This window comes from Quercus robur, chromosome 8 (genome assembly GCF_932294415.1).
Source record: "Quercus robur chromosome 8, dhQueRobu3.1, whole genome shotgun sequence".
NCBI classification, from domain to species: domain Eukaryota; kingdom Viridiplantae; phylum Streptophyta; class Magnoliopsida; order Fagales; family Fagaceae; genus Quercus; species Quercus robur.
Window position 1 is genome coordinate 30,713,021 of NC_065541.1, and position 26,169 is coordinate 30,739,189.

Here is a 26,169-nt window from a genome sequence, read left to right on the forward strand (position 1 = left end):
AGATCAGCATACTTTCGATGCAGCCAGCCTATTTTGTTTTAGTGTAGGTTAACCATCTGAATTTTGTGGCAAATACTACAACTTTAATTAGTGTTTATTTCTGCGTTTGTGGCCTTCTCATAGATCTCCAGCTTCTACAAGTTTTTCAAGCTCGCTTTGTGAAGCCTGAGTTTTAGGCTCATGAATAAGCCCATATAGGTCCATTATTTACCCGTTAAACTACACTCTCCTTTGATTCCTGTTGAAGTATATGGGCTTGGGTCATGTATAAAATAAAATTAATATGTGTAGAGATAATGGACTCAAATAATTTGGATTGTACTCTGTATGAGCTTTGTAAGATATTTCGAAAGGTCATCAGCAAAGGACAAATAAGGCTGTGTTTGGTTCGTGTAAAGGCATTTCCGGAAAATATTCCATTTTCCGGAAATGCTATTTTCCGGAAAGGAAAATGTTTTCATGTGTTTGGTTGTATTTCAAAAAAATTTCCGAAAAATATTTTCTGGTGTTTAGAAAAGAAGAAGGAAAAGACAAACCTAGAAAAACACGAACAAAACCCAGAAAAAAAATCATCAACGATCGACGCTCGACTGGGTTCGACGGCACGATCTCGCGAAGCGTCGATCGCGATCTCGGATCGCAATCGACGGCGCGGTCAGACTGGACTGGATTGGAGCTCGGTCTTCTTCCTCTCTCTCTCTCTCTCTCTCTCTCTCTCTCCCTCTCTCTCTCCGGAATTCATTTGAAGTGAAAATAGGAATGGAAATTCATTTCCGTAGTCAAAGCCTTTTTTTTTTAGTCAACGGAAATCAATTTCCGGAAAATTCTATTTTCCAAACCAACCAAACACCCGCATTTCCGGAAAAGCATTTCCAAAAGTGATTTTCACCCAAAACAAACACACCCTAAGTACCAATTATGACAAAGCCAACATTAATTGAATCTTGTGAGCTTTTATTCCATAGTTTAGTGGATCCTTCATGTAGCTTAACATATTGCGCTCTATACCTGTCATGGGCTCTCATGCATTTGCAAGAATTCCAAGGCGATTTGGAAGGCTACACAGAGTCCAAAGCAAGTTACAAAAACACCCTTTTATAATTTCCGAACCACACGATTGGTTTCTGTCTTTTTTTTTTTCTTTTTTTTTTTTTTTTTTTCTTTTTTTTTAATTTCTTTGGAAAAAGTGTTTTAAAATTTTAATAGGCCCAAACAGCACAGAAAGTGTCATCAACACTAGTTTACCACCCACAACCAGGGTAACCTTTCTTGAAACGCAAAGCCGATAATTCTATAGTTGTAAGCAGTGGAGCCAAGTATTAATAGTTTAGCCTTATTTAGTTAGTTTTATTTTAAACATGAGTTGAGTTCAAGCTCATTACTAAATAAAATTACATATTTAAGTTTGATTCATTTTCTTATCAAACAAACTCGAGTTTATTTACAAGCTACTTTGATTAACTTATTCTTTTCACATATATAGTAAAACCATAACTAAAATTTTTCTTCCCCTCACAAATCTATGAATTTTTATTACAAATTGACTGTTTATATTCTATCCAATGTTAAGTCTATGTAAGTATAATTTTAGACAAGAATTCAAATACAAATATAACATTATATGTAGTTAAATTATGACTAATGTTCACAAGCTTGTTCACAAACACATTATTATGTTTAAGCTTGACTAATTTGATAGTTGAGTCTAAACTTAGGCTTGAACTTGGCTTGTTTGCTAAACAAATGAACATAAATAAACATTTTTTCAAGTTGAGCTTAAGTTGTTCATAAACAGTTTGGTTCATTTATAGTCCTCTGATCTTACAAGTTATGTCTAGCAAAACCTACTTTTTGCTCCTAATCTTTTTTTCCTTTATCCCTTATTCCTTTGTCAATCTACTACATAATTTGTGGAAGTTGAACATTGACAGAAGCATTTATGAGTTGTGAAAGTATTAGCTTAGATATGTTGATTTATGTCAATAAATTTATTTCTCAATGAATGGGGTTGTTAGCTGTGGCTAATTCCCATATTGTATTGTAAGGTTCAGTTAGTTCAACTAGTAAAGTTTATTGTTAAGATATTTGAGGTTCAATCCTCGCCTACACTAAAACATCAATTAGTGTATTGGTCTAATAATAATAAATAATCATTATGAAGCGGATATTATAAATTTAAAATATTATTGTATCTATAAAAAATTTAACAATTTTCAATAAATTGGCAAAACTATATTATTAGTTGCTGAAGTTTACCTTGTAAGTGTAATTAGTTCCTGAAATTTCAAATGAGCATTATTGGTCCCTTAAGTTTAAAAAATGAGCTCTATTAGTCCTTTTGTTAACTTCCATTAATTTTATTCTTACGTGACTAATGGAATGATGATGTGTCATATTTTGACTTTTACAATCTAATGTGTAAGTTTGTGAATTTGCCATCTTAGCAAGTGGCTCATTGGGATCCAGCCAACCCTTCATCTTCCTCTTCTCCTCTTTTCTCAACAGGTATTGCTGCCGCCAGGGGCAACGCTATACTTTGTTCAGGGGGTTCAAATGAACCCCCTGACTTCAATTTATATATATATATATATATAATAATTTTTTTTGTTAGTTTAATACTTAAATTTATTCTTAAAAATATGATTTTTGCATACCCTGACTTAAATTTTATATACCCTTATTACAAATATTTCCAACTATAAGAGTAAGAATAACTAAGTATTTAAGGATTGTAAGTGTCACTCTTTATCATAAATTTATATTAGAATAATACTGCAACCACAAACTATTTTACAACTTTTTTACAAAATGTTAATATAACCAACCTCTTATTAGTTTTCATCTAAACTCACCATTAATATCACTTTTTCATTTATCAATAATCATTCACCACACCAACCGTTTGTAAAATAGTTTGTAACTTTAGCATTATTCTTTATATTATATGTGTGTGAATGTATCTAATATTGATTTTATTCATTACTTTTTATTATAATGTTATTTGTGTAAATAATAATGTTTGTGGAAGTTTGTGAGTACCTTATAAATATAAGAGAAATATTTTGATACCACTTTCATGGAAAATATAACAATTACCCTAAAGGTATCCATTAACATGATCCTAAATATAATATAACTTTATCTAATTTAGTAATTAGGAAATAGAAAAGGTTTGTTGCATGTGTGTATTGTTATCATGTTATAATAATTTTTTGTTATAAAGTTAAAAAAATTCAAGAATTTTTTTTAAAAGTTAGTGATTGTTCATGTATTTTATTGGTTAAGTAGACACGTAGTTTATTATTTATGTATGAATGAGTGCAGTTATGTGCGTCAATAATTAATACAAAACCAATGAGTTGAGTTTATTCATTTAGTTTAAAATATTTTTATAAAGACAAAGACAAATAGGTAATAACAACTGCATAAAAATAAAAATATTAGACAAATTTAACAAAATAAAATTGTCATAACTACCCACGATGACAATAAATACTCATAATGAACTATCATATAACAATTCAAAATTTGAAAACTTGTAAAAAGAAATTGTAAAACTTCAAAAAAAAAAAAAAAATTGGTACCAAAAACTCGATATATTCAAGTTCTTTATCTTTTTATGAATTTTTTTTTTCATTTAAGTTTTTTAATGAACCCCTTAAACAAAATTCTTGGAGCCGCCATTGGCTGCCACTGCCACCACCATCGTTAGCCAATCTTTCCTCTTGTTCCAAACAATTGTTGTTATTGTATTAGCTAGCACAAGCATCTCTATACCCTTTACCAATCTCCGTTAGCTACTAATCTCTAAAGTTCTCTATATTTCTCTGTTCTTAAGCTTTACTTCCAAGAATTTACAAATGACATAGAAATATTTAAATCTATTTGGTTAGCCTTCAAATATTTGAATGATTTTAGGTATTTTATTTAGATTTTTTTTTATTAGTTTTGCAAAGCCCCAAACCAATCTCTGTAGGATCACCAGTTTCTTTTTATTACACAAATCTTTGTTGGGTTTTTTACACTCAATCTTAAACTACTCCTATTAACAGAAAGGATCTATGGTCAACAATCTAGATTTGAGAGAGAGGGTAAATCTACTCACTTTGTCAGCATAATTTTGTTGGCTTTTTGAGGTGGTCTGTTGAGTCCATTGGAGGACCAGAAGTCGGCGAAGTGGAGAAAGGAAAAATAGGGGAGGAGGGAGACCAAAAATCCTAAAGCCAAATAGGTTTTTTTTTTATTCTCTCTCTCTCTCTCTCTCTCTCTCTCTCTCTCTCTCTCTCTCTCTCTCTCTCTCTCTCTCTCTCTCTCTCTCTCTCTCTCTCTCTCTCTATATATATATATATACATATAAAATAATAATAGGTGAAGCTGAGAGAGAGACTCAAATTGAAATTCCAAATTATAGTTTCAATTTTGCGCCATATATTCTAAATTATGTATTCTCAAAGAGTTTTATTTATTAATTTTAGAATCTAAAGTGGGACCACATCATAAATATTTATCTAAGTGAGTTATTAAGTACAAAAACCAAAGAGTTTAGAATAAATGAATTGTAAAAAAAATGGTAAATTGTGTATTTGGTCCCTATCTTATACACCATATTTCAATTTAGTCCCTAACCTTTTAATTGTGCCAATTTGATCCTTAACATTTCAGTACCGTGTTAATTTAGTCCTTACTGATAATTTTTGAATGAAAATTGATGACACGTCTAATGGCCAAAATAAAAACTTAGCTTTCATTGATGTGACAATATAATAAAATTTTATTTTGGCCATTTGACATGTCATCAATTTTTATCCAAGATATAACAACAAGGACTAAATTGACACGACACTGAAAGGTTAGGGACCAAATTGACACAATTAAAAGATTAAGGACCAAATTGAAATATGTTGTAAAAGATAGGGATCAAATATGTAGTTTACCCTGGAAAAAAAAAAAGCTTCACAATAATTAAAAAAAAAATGGACAATTTACATTGTATATCTAATAATATCCTTACAAATTTTTTTAAAGAATTAATAAATATAAAAATGACTATCAATAGTATTTCAATTATATATATATATATATAGAAATTATATTATGTATCTTATTGTATATCTTTAAGTATATTTATGCATATGCATGAGATTACAAGCTAGTTATTATAATAAATAATAATCATCTAAAGATTATGTGGCAATCTTATAATTAAATAGGTGACGTGTCATTTGACAGTTAAATTTTATAAAATTCAGATTTTTTATTTTTTGGATATCAAGATATATGTTGTTGTTTTTGTTTTGTTTTTTTTTAAGAATCAAGATATATGTTATTTTGATATATTTTTTTGTGTTAATAAATTTTTTTTATCTGTAAATGGGCTTATGAATTGTGCTTGACTAATATGTTGTGTGGATAAATTTGCCGAAGACAAGTAAATTTTGTAAAAAGAATTTATAGATTTTTTTTAATTTTCTGTTCACTGTTTAGAAATCAAATAATGTAAATTTTGTGGAACTTGTATCAAATAAACAGAATGGTGTGATGCATGTGTCTGTTACTCCGTGTGTTGGAAAAATAAAATGAGTTCTAGCTGTAAATAGAGAATAGATCATTAAAACAAAGTAACCGATAAAGAACAATAACAAAAATCAAAATCGTCAACCTGGTTCTACCTCAAAGATGCCAACAAGTCTGGACATCGATTTACTTCTCTAATCACATTCTTAATCTCCATGAGAAGAATTATTGGGGGAGACACCTACAACTACAAGGCTACTACAATCATGAACTCTTACAATTTGTTGGGGGGGGTGGATTTGAGATTCATACACCTATAAATTTTCATCAATTCCTTGTTCTTAACTTTTAGGGGGGGGGGGGGGGGGGGGGGGTGGGGGTTGGTCTCATTTCCAAACAAAGTGAATGCAACCAATTAAAATTAAGCACATGTAATACCAAAGAGTCATACATGGTGACACGTGTTTTCTACATTAAGCCCACATATTTCTTGGAGCATCTACAACCACATGGTTCTCTCTTAGAGCTCCAACCCTTTGACGGATTATCTCCCTTTAGCTGAAAAGATTTTCCAGAGCACTCTCTCGCTCAAACACTCCTAAGTACTTCCTCTAACTTGGCCAAGGTGCATTAGGCTGAAGACTCCTATTGGCCAAGGAAACTTTCTAGAGCACTCCCTCAGACACACTCAGGTACTCCCACCGACTTGGCCGAGGTGCATTAAGTTGAGGACTCCCTTTGGCCAAGAAGACTTTCTGAAACACTCTCTCAAACACTCCCAGGTACTCCCACCAACTTGGCCGAGGTGCATTATTCCGAGAAGACTTTCCAGAGCACTCCCTCAGACACTCCTAGTTAGTCTCTCTAACTTGGTCAAGGACTCCCTTTGGCTGAGGAGACTTTCCGGAGCACTCTCGCAAACACTCCTAGATACTCCCTCTAACTTGGTCGAGGTGCATTAGGCCAAGGACTCCTTTTGGCCGAGAAGACTTTTCAGAGTACTCTCTCAAACACTCCCAGGTACTCTTTTTGACTTGGCCAAGGTGCATTAGTCCGAGAACTTCCTTTGGCCGAGGAGACTTTCCGAAGCACTCCTTCAGGCACTCCTAGGTACTCTCTCTAACTTGGCCAAGGTGCATTAGGCTGAGGAGAGTTTCTAGATCACTCTCTCGAACACTCCCATGTAATCTCTCTGACTTGGCCGAGATACATTAGGCCGAGCACTCCCTTTGACACTCCTAAGTATACACTCTTTGATCCTATTAGGTATACACTCTAACCCTTTCAGGTACCTTCTACCAAGGCACTCTCCCAATAACTCATGTTGTACTTAATTTTAGTAGAGCCTCCTTCAAATAACGAAATTTATTGTAGGAAAGTCAATAGAAGCATATTTTTACACACTACAACTTTGTTTTTATTTTTATTTTTTAAAATCACAAGCGTATCGATTTACTGGTGTTCGTGCTCTATAAATATGCTGATCCACCTCAAGCTTTATACAAGCTTTTCTATGTTTTAAATTTTATTGAAATCTTTTTTCTGTTTTATTGTTATGGATTTCACTAAGAATAAAACATCCTACAAAAGTATTTAAAAAATTGTTTGATGAAAAATTTAATCTGTTATCGTAAACAAAATTTAATTAATATGATATTACGAGTTTTGAGGGAAAATAAAATATTGCAAGGTACTTTTTCAGAAAGCCTTCTACCATAAAAATTTCAACAACGTTTGCCACTACTTTGCCGGGAAAAATTGTGAATAGTAGTGAGTCAATGTAGGCTCATAATTTTAACACTCACAACTTACCATGAGAATGAGTTTTGATAAAAGTTGTGGAAATTATTGTGACACCAGACTTAAGGTATGTTTAGATACCACTTATTTGTTGAAAACTGAAAACTTATTGTTGAAAATACTGTAGCAAAATAATTTTTAAAGGTGTGAATAGTGCCGTGGGGTCCAAATTTACCTAGAAATCTATGTTTTCCTTACTTTTGTGGGTTCGTGAATAGTGAACAGTACCCATGGGACCCACTAAAAAAAGCCAAACTCATGGATTGGGCAAAATGTCCAATCCAAACACACGCTTATTGGTATTTTTTTTTTTACAAAATCTAAGATATGTTTAATATTTGGCTCTTGACTACAGTGTATTGAAGTATACTCCTAATTTGACACAAGTTTGTACATTTAACAAAAAAATATAGGAATGTTTATCCCACATCGGTTATGCGTATTAGAGTTTTAGTCCTTATAACCTCAGACTACTACTACAAAGATTAAGTCCTTTTGTATTAATATTTTGGTTATATAATGTATTATAAGCCTATTTAAAAAACTGTTTTCTAAATAAATAAATAAATAACTCTTATCTCCAATTCTCCACACAGACACACACACACACACAGAGAGGAAAAAAAAAAAAAAAAGCCCTTTTTTGTGGATTCTAATTAACTGTATTGATACAATCTTTTATGAAGTACATAAAATATTAGGGTTCAAATTTTACCTACAACAAAAATCAATTTGTACCTTAAATATAGTATTTTGATTAAAAAAAAAAAAAAAAAAAGCCTCTACCTACCTCCACTTACATCTTTCATTCCACTTCTCTTTTAAATCACTTAAGAAAAAAATATATATATATATATATATATCCACTTGCTCAAAAGCCGTTAACTCCTCCTTACTGATAATGATGGGAGAAATTGCATATTTTGAACGAGGGAGACAGACCTTTATGCTCCATTTGTTCCATTAATTTTTCTAATAACCCTTTTCTAAAAATGTTAAAATGCTAAATATAGTATAATTTTTACTACATAAAACTCATAAACTGATATGATAATAAATTTGATTAATGAATTTCAATTACTTAATAAATAAACTCCTAAAATTTGTGATACATCTACGTCGGCAAATTATTACTCAGTTTAACGTGATCATTACGCTGGAATTCCTTTACCCAAAATTCTTAAGAGTAAATTATGCATGCAAATAATCATCACAAATCATATCAACAAGTCACAGTGGCAAAAACACAAGGGACAGGAATTTCACGCTTACTTTGATTTTAGCATGTAGCTAGTGATTTAAATGAAGAGTTTATCATCACAAATCATGCGCATTGATCTCCGAACCCAACCTACCTCATCCTTGTGCTCACACTGTTGTGCCAACTTTAGGTTTAGTCAATCGAGAAAGTACCAAATCTACTTGCTGGTACTTGTTTTCATCAATAGCATATATAGGCTATGAAAAATAGAAAAATAATAAAAATGAAATAATATACTCAGGTCATTTTTGGCAGTATCTTTAAATTTTCGTTCTCAAAAGTTTTTTCTTTGGACATGAGGAAAAAAAATTGTTTGTTTCGAAATAAAAAAGTTGTCTGGGTGAAGAAAAAAGAAAAACATTTTCTTCCTTCTTTTTTGTCTCTCTCCCCTTACTTCCAAGTTCCAACTACCATCCCCTTTTCATTTTTCCAATCTACCTTCTCCTTAACCCAAAATTTAAATTAAAAAAAAAAAAAAAAAAAAAAAAAAAAACTACTGTTACTTTGAAAAAAAGTTAAGAATTCAAATTCTTTATGCAATAATTATATAATAAACTCCACATTTTCATATTATTTCAGGGAAAACTCTCAAGTTTTAGGTGTTGGTTACTAATAGTTTAAAATTTGTATTATTTAATTATTTTAAAACAAAAAATGACATAAATTGTACTTGAGGTTTATTTGATTAGTTATTAAAAATCATTACATAAACATTGTTGATGCCCATTTTTGATAAAGGGCCTAATAGCAAAAGAAGCCCAACAATAGAGAAGATAAGAAGAAAAAAAGGGTAAAGAAATAAGGAACAAGCCCAGTGGGCTAAAATAACAGGATTGATGACCAGCAGACCCACAAGAATAAAAAAAGGTAAAGAAGAAGTAAATGGCCTGAGGAAGCCCAAGGAATAAAGTAGCAACTCCATGGGAAAAATAAGAGGTAAAGAGGAAGTAAATGGGTCAGGTAAGCCCAAGAAATGAATTAGTAAACCCAATGGACTGGCTTAAAGACCAATAAGCCCAAAAAGTACTAAGAGGTAAAGATGTAATAATTGGGCCAAGAAAGCCCAAAGAATTTAGCAAAAACCACATGAGAGTAAAAGAGGTAAAGAAGAAGCAAATGGGCCAAAAAAGCTCAAGGAATAAAGTTGTAAAAATGGGCTATCATGGAAGGAATGTTGGCCAACAAGCCCAAAAGAGGTAAAGATGTAGAAAGTGGGCCACAAAAGCCCTAAGCAAAAGAATGATGAAGAAATGGGATGACACGGCAGAAACATCAGCCCGCAAGCCCACAAGGTAATAAGAAGTAAAAAGAGAGGTAAAGTTATAACAGGTACGATGAAGTGATATGGTAGGATTAGTGGTAAAAAGGCCCACGGTTATAAAGAAGAGAAAGCATGGGCTTAGCAAGAAGATGAATGGTTATGCCTGAGCAATACCCAGTCCAAGAAGGGATAAAAGAAAGAAAATATAAGCCCAAAAGCCCACACATCCTTCACGCCACAAAAGATAAACACCAACTAGAACGTATAGCAGAATCAAACCAATGCAGAGGCAACAAAAATGGTGTGAAGGCCAGAATGAAACAAATTCAAACAAAGTGGACATGCACAAAGGGTCAAGGCACCACCTACTTGTACCCAGCTAATACATGGGAGGTGGGCCACGGGTCAAGGCTTTCGGAGGGTGTGGTTTGGCGGTGGAGAGAAAATGGAGTCTATTTTGGGGCTGCCGCTCAAGCTTCTTTGGAAAAGATGTCCTATTGGGATGATATCTCACCCAAAAGAGGTAAGTATAGGCTGGGACCACTTGATGCATGCCATAGAGGTAGGTGATTGATGCATGCCATAGAGGTAGGTGATGAGGTAGCTTAATCCATATCCAGATGGGTGAAGTAAAAATGGAGAGAGGTAAGAAACAAGACAAGCGATTTTGTCTAGGAATAGAGAGTGGTGCAACCAACACACTTTGAGCAGAGGTAGTGGCTGGGCAGCCAGCAGGCCAGTGGGTAGTCCTAAAAGGACACCCATAAGGAGCCAAAAGCAACTGAGGGGTAAAAATGGTAAATCCCACAACAGCAGATGGTATAAAAACAGGTAGCTATGAACAGTGGAGAAGGAGAAGGGATGAAAGGAGAGATAGAAAGAAAGAATAAAGAAAAAAAAAAGAACACATGGGAAAATCAGAGGGAGAAAAAAAATATGAATCGTAGGAATAGAGGCATGCATCAATAGACCACTTTTTCTCTTACTCTTGACAGACCCACTCTCCGAGGGATTGAGAATCGAAACTTAAACCATTCAGGTCATTTTTTCTAAAGTGTATAACTTCTATGACAAAAGTCTTTCTTGAGGTTACACACATTAGAGATTGACCCCCTTCTTGGGTCCGCTTTGGCTGAAAAGCTAAGCTTACTATATGGCAGACAAGTTTTCCTTTTACTATCCATACTTATTGGATAATTCGTCTACTATTCAGTTATTAAGTTGTCTATCTTTTCCACCGTAGCGTTATTTCTATTTGCTGTATTATTCTACCATAACTTTATTAGTTACCATCTGTCTCGGTGTTAGTTTTATTCATCTCTTTTAGTATCATAGTTATTTTGCTGTATTGTATTCCTGCCATAACATTTGTAACAGTCATTCCTACCGTGGCCATGCCATACGTTTAGTCCACGATGCTCATGCTAAAACATGTCTATATTGGGATGGCTTAACTTGCGCACAAGCTGGCTAGAAGTGTAGCCCATTCAGGCCAGTCCCAACTCTCTTACCCTAGACCTACAAGCTGCAGTACAACAGGAGGGGTCGAGGCCTAACAATGTAAAAAGGTCCACCACATTTAAATTGGCGACTTTACTAGGGAGTTAGGAGAAAGATAGGTAAAGCAAGCATACCCATCACAAGTTATGCCCCTTAGATCAAAGACGACACGAAACATGAGCACTGTTCCATCACAAGAAAAATCAAGGCTAGCCACGCCGCACCAACCCAAACAAGCAGAAGGTGCTAATGCAGTGGGGGCTGGGCCACAGCAACAGCAAAGGAATCCCGTTGACAATACTAACTTCTTTATTGAAGTATTGCAGTCTGTACAGCATTCCTAACAGTAGTTGAAAGTGGACAAGACAAAGGAAAAGGAAGAAACCCCTGTGGGTGGTGGTCCGCAGAACGCAGAATAGCGCTTTGTCACAATGGCTGACGTAGCAGCACTGTTAGAGCAAGAAAAGGCCAAGACACCTAAGGAAAGATTCTATTCACCAAGACCTCCTTACCTATTGAGGATACTCAACAAGTTGTATCCCAATAAATACGAGCCACGAACCTACGCACAGTATGATGGCAAAAGGGGAAGCGTCATTGAGCATGTAAGTAAGTTTATTGACACCCTTGGTCCCTACACAATAGATGAGGATCTTTGCCTCCGAGAGTTTTCAAAGTCCTTATGTGACTAGGCATATACCTGGTACACTGGCTTGAAACCAGGATCAATCCCAACGTGGGATGATATGGTAGACATGTTCTACACCAAGTATTTCCATAGAAAAGAAACGGCGGTGCTTGCAACTTTGCAAGGCACTTAGCAAAGAAGCGGCAATGACCTCATGGAATATATCAAGAAGTTTAAGGACATAGCCCTCGATTGCTATGACCACTGTGAAGAGAAGACGTTGGTGGAAATGTGTATGGGCAACATGATCATGGAGTATAGAGCTATCCTAGAAAACTTAGAAATCTTCCACTTTGCGTAGCTATTGCAAAAGACTAGAAAGAACGCCCAATCAGTCAGGCCTAGCACTAACAAGCTCAAAGAGCAGAGGTCCATGCTGTAGGCCATGATAGTGTCCACTGGCGAGAAGAGAAGGAAGTTAGAAGGAAGGGAGTACGAGAGCCCTCCACCAATACCATGCACACCAAAGGAGCTAGACGTGCTCCTAGATAAATGGATTGTAGATGGGGTTTTCAAACCCAATCAAGTTTTCAAAGAGCCCACTAACGAAGAACAGAGGGACCCATGTTTCTATCGTCTACATAACTGTGCAGCATGCCACTGCAGAATGCTGGGCATTCCGTAGACTAGTGCATCGTAGGATCAGGGAAGGAAATCTTGAGTTGTCCCAACCAAAGGTGTAAAGGAACCCACTCCCCAATAATAACGGGAATGGGGTAGCAGCAGTTGTCATTTGCATAGACTCAAGTGAAGAAGAAGAGGAAAGGCTGGCTCTGCCTGCTACAACCATCACTACCTTGCAAAAAAGCTCCCGGTTCCAAAACTTGTTTGACCAACTGGAGCTCACAACAAATGAATGAAGGATGGCCATGAGGGCTTTGATAAGCATTGCTTCAGGAGCGGGAGTAGAATGCCTTACTGTAGAAACTCAGACTAAAAGAGCATTCCTGCAAGACACTAATGAGATCACTTTCAGGGATGAAGACATGGAAGTGGGATACTCATACCACAGAAGGCCTCTTTACCTAGTAGCCTCCATAAACCAAATTCCCATTAAGAGAGCTCTAGTTTACACGGGCACTTTAGTAAATCTCATCCCACTTAACACGTTGCAAGCAACAGGAATACCAAAAAGCAAGATTCAAGGATGCCCAATGGAGGTGACGAGGTTTGGAGGAAAAGGCGAGTACACTACATGACACATATAGCTATGGCTGAAGGTGGGTCCAATAGCCTTCTTAGCCTAATTCCAAGTGGTAAAGATGGAAGTTTCTTATTATATACTATTGGGAAGGACATGGCTGCACAAGCATCACCTAATCCCGTCTACCCATCATCAGTGCATGAAAGGGAGATTGAATGGCAGGATGATACGTATATCAACAAACCTATCTCCATTCGAGTAGGCAGGGGCCCATTTGGTCGAGACTATGTTCTACGACAAATGTGCACCATCTGGAGAAATTTCAGTATCTAAGCCACATGGTACTTTTGTCCCTAAGTGGGAGGACATCTAAGATGACCCAGAACTTGATTTGAAGGAGTTGTTGATGCGAAAGAGAAAAAGGGAAGAAGTGCCAACTCTGGGGCTAGACAATACGCCACGATGCATTAGGATCCAAACATCTAACGGTAGGATAATATATAAATTATGAAGGTGCGCAGGGCCCACCTGCAGCATGCAAGGGGGTCCTGAAAAAGGGTCACAGCGTAAGACTCTAGTATGCTGTGTGGTCCAAGATAGTTCGGGGGAAGAAAGTGACACGGAAAGTGAAAAGAAGATTGCAGAAAAAAAGAAGAAGCACAAGTAATGGCAAAAGAAAAACTGGAAGAAACTGACCTGGGCATGGACCCATAGAAGCCAAGGCCAATTTCAATAAGCTCAAAGTTGTCAGAAGAGGAAAAGGCAAAAGTGATCCTGCTATTAAAGGAGTTCAAAGACGTTTTCGCATGAGATTACAGTGAAATTCCTGGGCTAGATCCTAGGCTGGTGATGCATGGGCTTAATGTGGATCTTGGACCGAAGCTAGTGACCTAGCCTGCCAAGGTGTTCCACATCAAAATAGAGGAACAGATAGTAAAGGAGGAACATAAATTATTAGTGGCCGAGTTCATCAAACCAATTCAACACCCACGGTGGCTGTCCAACATTGTACCTATGAAAAAGAAGAATGGGCAGATACGATGCTATGTCGATTTTAGAAATCTTAATTGGGTCTGTCCCAAAGATGAATTTCCTTTGCCTAACATGGACCTGCTAATAGATTTTGCCATAGGAAATGCCATGTTTTCCTTTATGGATGAGTTTAGTGATTACAATCAGATTCAGATGGCATCGAAGGATGCAAAAAAGACTGCTTTTAGAATGCCTATCAAGAATTTTTATTACACAGTGATGCCATTCGGACTAAAAAATGCAAGCGCGCAACTTATCAACGCACCATGACAGCCATATTAAGTCGAGAATGCAAGAAGATCGTGTCAAGGTGTTAAGAAAAGTGTTTGAAAGATGCAGACTTTTCAAGCTAAGGATAAACCCATTGAAGTGCGCCTTTGGAGTATCTGCTGGGAAATTTCTGGGATTTTTGGTCCGCAATAGAGGGGGTAGACGTAGATCCAACCAAAGCAATTGCAATAGCAACTATAAAGCCACCAGCCACAGTCAAAGAGAAGAAAAGTTTTCTAGGCAAGGTCTCTTACATCAGGAGGTTTATCCCTGGTTTAGCATCAATCACTTTGGCTTTTACGAAGTTACTAAAGAAGGGAAAAGGTTTTGAGTGGGGGGATGCGAAAGCTTTTCAAAAGTTACAACAGATTATGATGAACCTCTTCACAGTGCAAGCTCCGGTTCGCAAGAAACCATTATTGCTTTACCTAACCTCATGCCCGTCTGCCATTGGGGCTTTGATAGCCCAGGAAGATGGAGGCGATGATGAGCAGCCAGTCTATTATACAAGTCATGCCCTGAGGGATGCTGAGACCCATTATCCCAGGGCAGAAAAGGCATGCTTAGCAATCATCTATGCATCGCAAAGACTGGGCCATTACTTTTTGGCTTATAAGGTGAATTTGATAATGAAGTCCCATGCGATCAAAGTGCTTCTTCGACAACCCATTCTGTCTGGCAGAATATCTTAGTGGTTATTACAGTTATCACAGTATGACTTGAAAGCGGGGACACCCAAAGCGGTAAAGAGCCAGGCCATAGTAGACTTGTTGGTCCAATTTCCAGGAGAAGAGGAATTCCTGCTAAACGATGAGGTACCAGAAGAAGTAGCTACAGCAGAAATGGGTGTAGAACAGTGGGTCATGAAGTTTTATGGTTCTTCTATGGCTAACTCAGGAAGCACAGAAGTGTTCCTTTATCACAACAGTGAAGAAACCGTGGCACTCTCATTCAAGTTCGAATTTCCATGTTCAAACAATACAGCGGAATATGAGGCTTACTTGACGGGGTTGGCAACAACCCTCAAGATGAGGATCAAAAACCTGAGGGTGATAAGCGACTCCAATTTAGTAGTCTACCAGGCTAAAGGGAGTTTTACTTTAAAAGAACCAAGTATGGACCCGTACAGGACATTGGCCCAAAGGATGGAGAAAAAGTTTTGTACATTCACAATAGAGCACGCTCAGAGGAGTAAGAACCAGTACGCAGATGCACTAGCCGTGTTGAGCTCGCAAATAGCCTTTGAAGGAGGCAGTGCCAGAGTTGAGATTAATAAGCGAAAGGAATCCATAATTGAAATACTCTAGGAAAGGTTTTTGGAAAGGCAGGAATGCGAAAAGGATTGAAGGGCTCCCATAAGGGAAGCCCTATTGAAGGAGGAAGACGTGGCAGAATTGAAGACATTAAAGGACTATGTCCTGATGAAAGGAGAGCTATACTGTAGAATGCCAGGAGGAATTCTATAAAGATGTGTGGAGCATAAGAAGGCCCAAAGAAAGCTAGAGGAAGTGCATAGCAGAACTTGTGGGTTTTACAGCAAGGTTAGCCTATACCAAAGGTTACAGATTGCAGGTTTCTACTGGCCAAATATAGGCAAGGACACAGACCTGATCCAAACCTAATGTAAAGCCTACCATCTGGTCGTAGATTGGGAAGAGTGTTATGCCATGTTTACCACAGAGGATTGGAGAAGCTCGTTCATAGGATACTTGATAGAATGTGTCCTGCCACAGAAACATGGAGAAAGGTATAAACTTAGGAAGCTAGCATCCCGTAACTTCCTACATGAAGCAACTCTTTTTAAGAAGGGATATAACGGAAACCCACTACAGTGTTTGGGACCAGAAGAGGCTAGCGAGATGTTGAAGGAAGTGCATATAGGAGAATGCGGAGAGTACCAGGGAAGAAAGAAGCTGTACCGGTGCATACTACAGATGGGCTACTATTGGCCCACTATGAGAAGGGATGCAACAGAATTTGCAGGGAAATGCCATGGCTGCCAAGTGCAAGCCAATTTGATCCATACCCATCCATAAAGCTTGTAGAGCATAGTCACTCCATGACCCTTCCACACCTGGGGGCTTGACTTGGTGGGACCAATCAATCCACCTTCCAATGGGTACATATGGATTCTTATGGCTACAGAGTATTTCACCAAGTGGGCGGAGACCATACCACTCTGTAAAGCCACTAGAGGAGCTGTAGCAAATTTCATCAAAGAAAACATAATTTTTCGATTTGGGGTACTTCACAGAATCATAAGCGACAATGGTACGCCCTTTGTAAACAGAGAAGTGAGGAAAATGGTTGAATTCTACCAAGTGAAGCATCACCAGTCATCACTTTATTACCCGCAAAGGAATAGGTAGGCAGAGCAACAAACAAAACCTTTATTAAGATCATTAGCAAAATGAGTCAGGAATACAGCGGAGATTGAGTGGCACACCTGCCAGACGCACTATGGGCTTACCGAAGCTCACCCAAATCTGCCACAAAGTTCTCCCCCTTCTCCTTAGTATATGAGACAAAAATGGTAAGCCCGGCAAAAGTACTGATACCATCTCTAAGCGTTTTATAAATGCGAAAGAAGGAAAAGGAGAAGGAAGTCTTTATGGCAAAAAGATGCGAGGACCTAGAAGGATTGGATGAGAAGAAAGAGGAAGCCCAAGAGTATAGTCGTAGATACAGGCAAAGAGTGACCGAAGCTTATGGCAAGACAATTAAAGAAAGAGTATTTACAGAAGGACAACTTGTGTTGAGGACAGCAGAGCATGTCAGGCGGGGTATAGCAGGACCATCTAAATTCTCACCAAAGTGGGAAGGACCCTTAGTGGTAAGGGAAGCACATGCAAGTGTGTATTATCGCCTAACCCAGATGGATGGAAAAAATTTAATGAACCCCATTAATGGCAAGTGGTTGAAACACTATTATGCGTCAGGAAACATTATGTAATCATTCATTTTCTTTCTTGTTTTATTTTTCTTTCCTCCAAGTGACCACCCTTACAAGGGATATGATGTCAAAAGAAAACGTTGTAGCATGTTTTACTTGTAACTCATGTTTAAAGCAAAAAGCAGAAATTAATGAAGATCATGCATGAAGTATTAGCAAGAATATATTGTATCATAAAGCATAATAATAGTTGTAGTAGATATAGCATAATAGATTACAAACCCAAAATGTATAAGTCATACCAGACTTATCAAAATCAGTCATGAGTGTTGAAGAAATAATGTACTGTGGAGAGAATGGGGGGGAAAGAAATGACCACAGGAAAAGGAAACAAAGCTACATCATCATAAGAGATAAACGTCTAAGTAATCAATGACCTGAAATAAGGGTCTGGTCCTCGAAGTGGCTGGAGCTAGTGACACCGGAAAGAAGACGCTCACAACGTGCCTCTAAGTCTGCCACCTTTTTCTTCAAACTCTCGATACGAATGTCAATGACGTCCACAGTAGGCTAAACCTTCCTCATGAAGAGGGCTTGGGCAATCTCTCGCAAATGGTCCAGTAGAAACTCCATAGCAAATCCAACTCAAATCAACTCCTAAACTACAAGCCTCCACTGCAAGATCCTTTTAGTAGAAACTGTGTCGATGAAGTAATGCTCTATGTCGTTCATCACACACCCCAACAACTTGAGGAAATACTCCCTCGCAAAACGACTAAAGGGAAATCCCTGCATGAAATCTCCGCAGCTGCTGCAGACTGCCTCTAGACATGTGATGCACTCCTCAGGTACAAGAAAGCCATGGAAATCAACATAAGGAGATTAGGCACCCCAAAAGTATACTAGGTCAAGGTCATTGGTCTCAGCCTGCTCAAAACAGTTGAAAAAGGCAACGGCCTCACCCACAGCATCGAGAACGGTGGCAGAACTGCTACCAATCTCAAACCGAGAGGTTGGAACCACCTTGGCAGAAGATGGACCTGAAAGAGAATACAAGGAACAACATTAGTCCATAAGGAGTAAACGAAAGAAAGAGATGGATGCAATGACAAAAGTTTTACTTTGAAGGTGGTATGAGGGTAATAAAATTACCAAGACCAACAGGAGTAAGGGCTATGGGCATTACAGAAGTAGGGGCTGTAGACACTATAGGACCTACTGCAGCCTTGGGCTCCTCAGGCATGTTCGTGACTGCATGGCAAGAACAATATGTAGAGTAAATAAAGGAATATGCTAAGAAATAACAAGAAGAGAAGAAAAAGAAGACTTAGTAGAGGTAAAGGATACAAACCCATTACCTCGACCTCCTGCTCATCACCATCACTAGCCTCATCAAAATCAGAAACCCGTGTCTTCACAATGGGCTCATCCTCGGAGTCCTCAAAGACCTCCTCTGATCCCTCATCGAAAGACAAGTCCCCATCGGGCCCTCGGGTGGCAGAACTAGGGATGGAGGACGAGGTGACAACTAAGGAAGAGCCATCCTTCATGGTCTGGGAAAGGGCAATGAAAGGATCGTTGGCAAACATGATATGAGGAGTAGCAGGAGAGGTGCTCTCGGTTTGGGACACCCCTATTAGAGTAACTCCCTTTTAAGGAGTAGGGATCTTAGCAAGAGAAGGGGCAGTTTCCCTAATGACAACCCTCTTAGCCTAGGTACTCTCCTTGGTAGAAACAGGCTCAGATGGAGGGAGTGGAGTTTCGGTAGGAGCTCCCTGTGCAGCAGCAGTAGACGCAGAAGCCATAGCCTCAGCCATGACATTCGCTCCTTCAAAGAAGGCCTCTATAGGTGTGCTAGTAGCAGAAGGAGCCTCCTCACTTGCAGGATTATAAACAGAAATGGGCTCAAGATCAACCTAAGGAAAGGATGTCAAAGCAGGAAAGAAGATAAACAAGCATGCAAAAAAAGAAAGAAAAAAAAAAAGGAGGTATATAATAAGATGTGACAATGACAAAGAATGAAGATGTATGCACAAATAAGGAAGGAGAAAGGAATATACCACAAACTCAAGCTCATTGAGCAGTATAGGGCAAGTGGCTAAAGTATCCTTCTTGTATGTAGACTACCAATAGAGGAGGAAAACACGTGCACAAAGTTAGCCGTAGGAAAGCTGTAAAGTTATGATTTACAAATTTGTATTGTGTTGGCTTTTATTCCGTGCCAAATTCGATTGTAATTTTATTCAATCTTTTGTACCCTGTGTTGTGGGAATTTATTGTAAGGGTTGTGTGATAGTGAAAGAGAATGTGAAGACTCAAGCTATTGAAGAATGAAGTGTTTTCGCGGGTAGCTCGCGACTTAGTATCCCGCGAAGTAACTCATGTGCCCTGCACATGCTGGAATGCGAAGAGTCAGGCCAGATGGAGACAGTTGTGTCTCGCGAGTATCTCGCGGGTAAGGCCTTCCTGCGAGACACCCGTTAGACATTCTGTTCTGCCAGCCTATCCAGTCTGATACACACTTTCTGTGCCTACACTATTTATACCCACATTACCCACAAATGTTACAAATAGCTTCAGAGAGAAAACCCTAGCAAAAACACTTGAGAGTTAGAAATTGTTAATCCAACAATTTTCTACACCTTTGTTTGTGGATTTTCCTCATCTCCTACCTCTTCATTTCCATACCATTGAGAGGTCAATAAGCCCAAACACTTACCACACCTTTTGAGAGTGTCTAGTGAGGTTTTGGTACTGTTGGGAAACATTGGAAGAAGCCAAGGATGGCAGATGCAACATGGAGCTTGTTGTGGGATCCGGAGAGCTAGACAAGACACGGTTCCGAGAAGCCTTGTTGGAGTAAGAGCTTGGTATGATCGTCTCACCACATACCTTCTGGATTGTGGTTTCAAGAGAGGCTAAGCCGATCGAACTTTGTTTGTCAAAAGAGATGAGAAATCTCTCCTTGTTGCACAAGTTTATGTGGATGACATTGTATTCGGATCCACAATAGATCATCTAGCTCATGAATTCTTAGAAGAAATGAAAAGGGAGTTTGAGATGAGCATGGTGGGAGAGTTAAACTACTTCCTAGGGCTTCAAGTGAAACAACGGGAAGATGGTATATTTATCTCTCAAGAAAAATATGCCAAAAATCTAGTAAAAAGATTCGGCCTAGACTCTAAGAAACATACTTCCACTCTCATGAGTTCTTCAGCAAAACTGAGTCGTGATGCAGCAGGTGTAGAAGTTGATCCAACACTTTATTGAAGCATGATCGGTAGTCTTCTTTTTCTCACTGCTAGCAAACCGGACATTGCTTTTAGTGTAGGAGTATGTGCTCGTTTTCAGGCAGCACCCAAAGAATCTCACTTAACAACAATCAAACGAATTATCCGCTACATAAATGGCACATTTGATTATAGAATTTGGTATTCAAAAGACTCGAACGAGTGCCTAGCTGGATATTTTGATGCTGACTGGGCCGGATGCATTGATGATAGGAAAAGAACTTCAGGTGGTTGCTTCTATCTTGGAAATAATTTAGTGTCATGAATGAGCAAAAAGCAAAATTCAGTTTCTCTATCAATGGCTGAAGCTGAGTACATTGCAACGGCAAGTTGCTGTGCACAATTATTATGGATGAAGAAGCTTCTACTTGATTATGGAATCACTCAAGACACTATGTGTGTGTTCTGTGACAACATGAGTGCAATAAATTTGTCCAAAAATCCAGTCCAACACTCAAAATCAAAGCATATCGAGATCCGGTATCATTTCATTCGAGATTTGGTGGAGGAAAAGACTGTGTCTTTGGAGTTCATCAACACTAACAACCAAAAGACATACATTTTTACCAAACCTCGTGATGGTCCAAGGTTTGAGTCCTTGCGTAAGACCATTAGTGTCGGTATCATTCCTTGAACTCTATCACTTCTGTGAACCTATTCTAATCATGTTGCTCATCCTGTACTTAGGTCTCACTTGTTTTGATATTAGCATTTTTTTTGGTTTACAATTTTTTTTTCTTGTTGATCTTACTTTTCTTGTTCTATTTTTGAGTGTGTTCAAAATTCAAAAACCCATAAAAATTGAAAAATCTTCAAAAAGTTTGATCGCTTGTCTTTGTGTATATCACATGTGAGTTTGGCCTAGTACCTTCATACTAATGGCGTAGTGCATTTTCGAGCTTAGCTTGTTTCTATATGCACATCTATCTGTGTGGAAGAAATCTTGAAAACTATGCGTGATTGTTGTAAATAGATCTTCAAGCTTGTCATGAATGATTGGTCAATTGTCTTGATGATCTTGATACTTGCATAGACTTGTGCCTATATCACTTCCCACGTTATTTTTTTGTTTTTGAATTTGAGCTCTCCAAATGTAAATCTCAAAGTGAAAAAGAGATATTGAACTGCAAAAGCCTGTCGCACATACTAGTATTTGACTAGGAAAAAGGGAAAGCGACTTGTGTATTGAAATGTATGGTGCTCAAAAAGCCAAAGGCTAATTCTCAATGTTGAAATATCAAAAATTTCAAGCACCGATCTAAAATTAAAAAAAAAAGAAAAGAAAAAAAAAAAGATGTATTTATCCAAAAAAGGATCAAATGTCATGATTTATGAAGAAGCCAAATGAAAAGCTTCTAAGTTGTGTAATCAATTTGTGAGAGGTCATATATGTTCATTTCTATAATTGAGATTGATCACTTGACTTAGTACTAGTTGTGTATGACTTGATTGAATTGATCATTGAAGCTTCACTCTGGTCTAAGGACTATTTCACACTTGATACTCACCCACAACACACAAGACTTTGATTCAATGAATGCTTATCTCATTTGTGTAATTGTACATGTTCAAATGTGATGTGTATGCTCAAGTACTTGATGATCAAACCCAAAAATATTTTTGAGTGTTTTATTTGTTTTTGAAAGTGATTTTATACTTTCGTGCTTTTAGTTTTTGTTCAAAATGCATTTTTGTGTTTTTCATCAAAAACTGGTTCAGAGGTTGTTTCGCGAGAAGCTCGCGACTTAGAGCTTCTCGCGAAAGGTGCTTGAGGGAAAACAAAAGTTATATTTTTCATACAAAAACTCTCGCTACTGCCTCGCGAGTATTTTGCGACTAACCTCTTCTCGCGAAATGGTTTTTAGGCAAAAACTGAATTTTTCTCAAAATCACACAGAAGCTATCGCAACTGTCTCGCTACTATCTCGCGACTTAAAGCTTCTCGCGAAAGGTTTTATGCTTCAGTGGCCATTCTCGCGACTGTCTCGCGACCGCTTCGCCACTGCCTAACCTGCGAAAAATGTGTGTTTTCAGTCTAAATGTAGCAGATGTGACAGGTTTTCAAACATTTTTCTTTTCCCTCGCATAAGTCTCTCGAACCCCTTTCAACCCAAATCACTATTTCATACAAACCCCATCATTTTCAAGCAAATTTTTGCAAAATCCTTTCAAGGTATGTATTTCTTACACTTTTCTCATCTTTTAGTTTCAAAATCCTTTCAAGGTATGTATTTCTTACACTTTTCTCATCTTTTAGTTTCAGATTATGCAGAATTTATGCTTAGGGTTTTGAAAATTGGGTTAGGTTTCCTTTTCCAGTGAATATTTTTCAAAATCTTTGATTGGGCTATGTTCCATCTGCTGTTTTTGCATCTGTATTGGCCCCAAGTGGCAGTTCTAACATGTATTGAGGCATATTTTCACTATGTTCATGCATTTCCCATCATTGTTGTGCATTGTTGCATGCTAGGTGCTTGACAGAATGTTCAAGTGACATCCTTTGGTTGTGTTGGTTTCAAATGAGTTCTTTCACTTAAGTTTTCTTTGATTGAACTTGTTTCACATGTTTTGGATGTGTTTAACTCGCTTTGTTCTCAAATGCCATGCCTTGCACCTACTGTGCACACTTTAGGCATCTCTAAGCACATCTCATGCACCAGCACATGCACACACATACATCAGCACATGCACACATCTGCACACACTGTTATACTCACTTCACTCATGCATTGTGAGAATGTTTACATGGCTTATCATCTTTAACTTGTTGTTTTTGTCTATGTGCACTGTTTTACATATGTTGTGATATGTTTTGAGTTGTTGTCTATTTTGTTTTGAACTAACTTGAATCTAATCAAGTTTCTGTGCTCTGTTTTTGTGGTTTTGCACTTGTTTCATTTTCTTTTTTGTGTTCATTTGTGCAGATGTCTCCATTTAAAAGCTCAGCTGTGAAAGGAGGCAGTAACAAAGGAAACGAGCATGTGATTGATGTTGATAATCTCTCCCCAAAGCCAAAGAGGACTCGATCATCAATAGGAATTTTTGATCAAAACTATTTCAGATCTTATGTTGCATCTCAAAACTTTGAGAAGTGCTTTATGGAAGCTCCACTATTGGTTGAAAGAGCTGTTGACCAGCTATCTCTACGTGACACTAATATTCCCATATGGTTTGCCACAAAGGATTGGAACTTTCTTCTATCAACTCTTGAGGATGCTTACAAGAACATGGTGAGAGAATTTTATGCCAATGCCACTGTTGACGAAGAGTAGATCAAATGTTGGGTTAGAGGAAAAAGTTTCTTAGTGTCACTGATTTACTTGGCGGAAATCCTACACATCAACCGGCCAATACTCCCCATACCGCCAGTATATGATGAGCTGAATCTGGATGAAGAGATTCTTAGGGAAGACTTAGGAAATAATCTGGAATTTTCCTCCAATGGGAAGTTAATAAGTGTGGCAACTCTTTCTCCTGAACTAAGACTACTTACAACAATCATGTGTAGCAACCTCTACCCTTTGTCCAGCACTGGGTTCATGAATCTTGGTTGAGTACTATTCTTGCATGATTTAATCTCTGATGTCGAGATTGATGTGTGTTCTCATATCTTCCACATTCTTGCAAAAACAGTTAACTGGACTGCCTTAAGAAATTGCATTCCTTTTTGTCGCCTTATCTCACGGATTTTGAAGCTCAAAGGTGTTTATCCCTCAGAAAATGAGCACCCCTATCCAAGGCCAAGTCCAATCTCTATTCGCACTCTTCATGCAAGCATGAGTCACACTAAAAAGAATCCCAAGCAAGAAATTCTTGCTACTTAGGGAAGCTCAAGTTCTACATCACATGTTTATGATGAACGGCTGGACAGCATCTCGGATACTCTCCAAGAGATTAATACCAAGATATCCGGACTAGCTACCATCATGTACTCCCAACAAAATCGTTTTGACACCAAGTTCACATCTCTTTAGATTCAACTAGACCAAATTCAGAGGAAGCTAGAGGAACATGAAGACTAGCTATTCTGTGACAAAAAGGGGAAGAAGGTGTCGTTGTTAGGTGGAGTGTAGTAACTAATGTTTGGTTTACTTGTGCTTATATTTAGCTTCTACAACTACTGGTTTATGTTTATGCTTGCTTTTACTGTTTTGTTTTAAAACCTCAGCACATGTCATTTTAGTTAATTTCAGTGTTTATTCAGTATATTGTGTTTGTGACTTTCTCAATGCTTGTGTAGCATTTTCTGTGTACTTCTAGATATTGCTAATATGTCTTGAGTATTTCACACTTGTGCCCCTAGTAGGATTGTTCCTAGATGCATATATACTTCGTGTATTTTGCATTGGTCGTGTGATTGGACATTCAAGTAATCATAAGTGATTGTTTTGTTGTACATGTCCGGATGAACATTTACTTGTTATATGTTCATTGGAGTCATTCTTTAATGACTGCCCTTATTTGATCAAGTGTTTGTTTGCATGATATCTATTGTTTACATACTTGATCACACTATGCTTGCTCTTGTTCATACCTTGTGTTCAACTTGTTATAAGCTTAATGAAAGTTTTGTTTATGTGCAAGTGTTTCAGGTTACAGATATAAACTGCAAGTGCTTCATAGTTTCTAGATTAGGTGTGAGTGAGTTTTGCCATTGTTCCCAAACTCACGTTTAAGTCTAGAGTCTGTTGTTAGGGATTTTGTCACGGAATAGCCAAAGGGGGAGATTGTAAAGTTGTGATTTACAAATTTGTATTGTGTTGGCTTTTATTCCGTGCCAAATTTGATTGTAATTTTATTCAATCTTTTGTACCCTGTATTTGTTGTGGGAATTTATTGTAAGGGTTGTGTGATAGTGAGAGAGAGCGTGAAGACTCAAGCTATTGAAGAATGAAGTGTTTTCGCGAGTAGCTCACGACTTAGCATCCCGCAAAGTAACTCATGTGCCCTGCATATGCTGGAATGTGAAGAGTCAGGCCAGATGGAGACAGCTGTGTCTCGCGAGTATCTCGCAGGTAAGGCCTTCCCGCGAGACACCCGCGAGACATTTTGTTCTGCTAGCCTGTCCAGTCTGATACACACTTTCTGTGCCTACACTATTTATACCCACATTACCCACAAATGTTATAGAGAGCTTCAGAGAGAAAACCCTAGCAAAAAAACTTGAGAGTTAGAAATTGTTAATCCAACAATTTTCTACACCTTTGTTTGTGGATTTTCCTCATCTCCTACCTCTTCATTTCCATACCATTGAGAGGTCAATAAGCCCAAACACTTACCACACCTTTTGAGAGTGTCCAGTGAGGTTTTGGTGCTGTTAGGAAACATTGGAAGAAGCCAAGGATGGTAGATGCAACATGGAGCTTGTTGCGAGATCCGGAGAGCTAGACAAGACACGGTTCCGAGAAGCCTTGTTGGAATAGGAGCTTGGAGGGCTTAGGTACAGAGGGTAGATTAAGCTTGGAGGGTCTCTTGCTTACCCATGTATCCCAACTGATTGTCTAGTGGATTGATTA